Here is a 4,027-nt window from a genome sequence, read left to right on the forward strand (position 1 = left end):
CTAGAAATATTTTATGAAAGATTATATAACCATACTAATTAGCTACAATACTGTTTTTGAACTTTATTTAACTACCGGTTTTAAGCAGGTCAATTTCACAATCGTACAGTTTACATACTTCACATACTAAATAGTTTTCAACTGTGTGAACAATAGAGTGTCAATTTAATTCATTTCGATGTTTTGGTTTGTTTTGTCAAGAGTATATCCGTCTACATTAAAAAGTTTATTTTCACAAGTTAAGCATGTTTGGATATAATTTATGTTGTGTTCAACTGTTATAACTATCGACAACAAAATCAATGTTCTTAATTTGAAAAATGGCATGTTAGAAATAACCTAAAGCACATCGAATTAATGAATAATTTTGTACCAAATGACGACGAATTACATGCACATGCATGTACAGAATCCCATTTCAGTTTGAATTTGAGAGCCCCCGATGTTTCCTAGTATTAGTATACTTAAAAGTTGTAACAAGAATAACAAGATGTAAGTTTTGAAATGGAATGAAATGAAACGGGGTTTAACTTCCTACTTTTCTTCACCGACTGCGCTGATGAAGACCTGCTTACACCATACAATGCACTAAGGGGGAAATTTGTCCCGACAGTGGTGCTAAATCCTACACTTATTTCATATTCCATCTTTCAAGGTATCTTTATAGTGCGCCCAAATGTGTATACGGGACCGCGGTTTACATACCATCCGAAAGACTAATACAAGATTAGTGGTGACAAACCTTCTGGTATTACCAAGTTTAGATATTTATTATAAAACCTGTTTCTCGATATCAACGATTCATATATTGATACATTTGAATATTTTATATATTAATAAAATTATATTCCTTTCTTAAATAGTCTGGTGGCGAAATTTAGGTAAGTTGTTTCAGTTATTTCTATATTTATTTTATGCTGTCTAAATTGAAATTCTGCTATCCAGAGGCGTGAAGGTCACACGGTTATAGAATGTGAAGAAAGAGTAGACGGATTATTATATAGATATATTTGTTAATTTTATGTACATTGGTTTAGCAAATCTGATAAATAAACGACTAGGAGTGTGACCAGGCCTAATTAATAATAATCTGTATGCAAATAGACTATATCTTTCTTGTTTCACCATCTTATAAATAGAGGCTTCTTGACTTAATCGTGGTTTAGATGTTTCCTATTAGTTGTTACAATTTATAGTATAAGATACTTTCATAGACCTCTACATATTACTAAATCCAATACAAACGCGCTGTTCTGTAAAATGTCATCAATGTTTAGTAGACATTGGATTTTACGTTATCAATAGTATAAAAAGTTTAGGAAAAGAGAATGTTCTGCTACAAAATTTCAGGTTTATATTATTCAACCATTTTCAAATTCTACAGAATTGTCTTCATATAACATACAAGCTTTACGCGTAGCAAAGCCGTTGTCTCTAAAATAACAAAATAAGTTCTGTTGTTTACATATTTACATTTTAATTCATTCAATAGCTTTAGACACCAAAAATCTTTTTCATAGTAAAATAACTATATAGTTGTATCTTTTACAACTGTTTTATCAATAATAGATAAACTATTTAAATATACGTTTTGAAAGGTTTCTCAATAATATTGGAATTAATGTTGTCGGTATAAGATGTTGATGTTGTTGTTTTATGTAGGAATTGTTTCTAACAATATAACAATTCTAAAAGTCCCGATGCGCCGTTTTTAAATTACTCAATCACTTGAATTGTGAAGATTAAATCTACAATAAGAATAACAGTGCAATAATAGTTCAGATCCTTTTAGTATTTACAAAGATATGTGAAATTTTATCGATGTATTCTGTGCAATAAGCTCGCCGCCATTTTGATTTTAACAATTTAATGATAGATCATGTTTTAAATCCGGTATTGAATCGATGCCAGGGCATTATCTAACGTTGGTATTTTGATTTTGTTTTCTTAATTAAATGTTAAATAATCAATCTGAGTACATATTAGCAAGGTTAGCCTTGATAAATTTCATATTTTAGCGAGAAATGCCAATGGCGCATCGTTTAGTTACTTTTATTTTGATGCTTATAAAATATTACTAGCGAGAAATGCCAATGGCGCATCGGTTAGTTACTTTTATTTTTGTGTTTTTAAAAGTGATTTAAGTAAAATATTTCTAGCATGTATATATATTAATTATCTATGTTTATGGTTGATGCTAATATATATAATTTTTCTGTTTTATAGAGATGAGGAGTATATCAGGTAAGTCATCTAACTATAATATACAGTGGAATATAATAATTGTGTTGACATTTAAAGTTCTTGTATAGTGAATAACTTGTTCTAATTTATTAATTAATCATACTGGACAGAGACAATGAAATCTAATCACTATTGATCATTTATTTATATTTTATATTCTGTGTTTTAATCATGTTTATATTTGATGTTAATAAATATTATATATTTGTTTGTTTTATAGTGAGGAGGAGTACCAGGAGTAAGTCATTATATTATTATACAGGACTGAATATACTAATACAACATACTACATCATGTAATTATTATCACGAAGATCAAAGATAATTTTAAATTAATATTATCTATTTGTAATATAGTGGAGAAAATAATGATTATATAGAAAAATTGTAATTCCAGTATTGTGGATTTGTTTCTATGTTTTGAATAATAATAAATATTAATTGTTTTTATTACAGGTACTTGAGGTAAGCTGCTGTTGAATTTCTATATTGGTGTATCTGTAGCTGGATTAGCTAATGAAGTATACTGTCTTGGTGAATCTGGGGTTTTTAATTGAGGTCACGTTGATAAGTGGATTATCGACCAAAATTCCCCACATCTTACAGCATAGTATATACCACCCTTCATCAGCCGCAGTCTCGAAATGGTCTAGCTGATGTTGAGTTGACGTTAAGAATCATAATTAAACCTGATTTTAGAGTGCATTTTCCATTATCCATTTTACTTGGTGGTCGAGTATGATAACATACCCTTTCCCCATCCCTTAATTCACACTTACTCCATCCGCACAATAGACATAAATAATATGTATATTAGTCGATAGAATTCGGCTCTTTTCCTTCATTCTGTTTTGATGTTTATTACTCAGATTTAAAGATGATGAAGAGCCACGGTGGCTAAGTGAGTAAGACGCTGACTCGTTAGCCTGTAGGTCGCGGTTTCGATCTAGGTGTTGGCCTAGAAAGTTGATCGCGATTTTCCAGCATGCTTTCCCCCTTGTCAGTGGGGCAGGACGGAGGGTCTGCAAAGGACAGCTGTCAAGTCGTTGGGGTGGTACGATAAACTGAGGTCCTGTGTGCACGTTAGGGTGCACATAAAAGATCTTTTGACATTGGGAATTCGGTATGGCGTATGTCTGTCTTCATTAGCCCAGTCGAAGCAGAACAGTAGGACGTTAAGCCCTATTTCATTTCATTTAATTTTAAAGATAGGGGTTAAGAATATTCGCAACAACTCTTGTTAAATTCATGTAATTATGAAATTTTATGATTTATTTATTTAAAATTGAGACATGAGATAAACACGTGATATAGAATAACATGCAATAAAATAGATTTTTACCTAGAAATATTTTATGAAAGATTATATAACCATACTAATTAGCTACAATACTGTTTTTGAACTTTATTTAACTACCGGTTGTAAGCAGGTCAATTTCACAATCGTACAGTTTACATACTTCACATATTAAATAGTTTTCAACTGTGTGAACAATAGAGTGTCAATTTAATTCATTTCGATGTTTTGGTTTGTTTTGTCAAGAGTATATCCGTCTACATTAAAAAGTTTATTTTCACAAGTAAAGCATGTTTGGATTTAATTTATGTTATGTTCAACTGTTATAACTATCGACAACAAAATCAATGTTCTTAATTTGAAAAATGGCATGTTAGAAATAACCTAAAGCACATCGAATTAATGAATAATTTTGTACCAAATGACGACGAATTACATGCACATGTATGTACAGAATCCCATTTCAGTTTGAATTTGAGAGCCCCCG

The 4,027-nt window shown here is 30.6% G+C and overlaps 1 long non-coding RNA gene across 1 annotated transcript in view; it reads left to right on the forward strand.

The window, feature by feature from the left end:
* Nucleotides 1–2,482, forward strand: part of LOC126824973 (uncharacterized) — a 44,724-nt gene extending 42,242 nt beyond the window's left edge. The window contains exon 7 of the long non-coding RNA XR_008788383.1: nt 2,465–2,482. This is a non-coding gene — a long non-coding RNA (uncharacterized LOC126824973). The remainder of the gene's footprint in view (nt 1–2,464) is intronic.
* The last annotated feature ends 1,545 nt before the right edge of the window (nt 2,483–4,027 follow it).

The sequence above is a fragment of the Patella vulgata genome, chromosome 6 (genome assembly GCF_932274485.2).
Source record: "Patella vulgata chromosome 6, xgPatVulg1.2, whole genome shotgun sequence".
In the NCBI taxonomy this organism is placed as follows: domain Eukaryota; kingdom Metazoa; phylum Mollusca; class Gastropoda; family Patellidae; genus Patella; species Patella vulgata.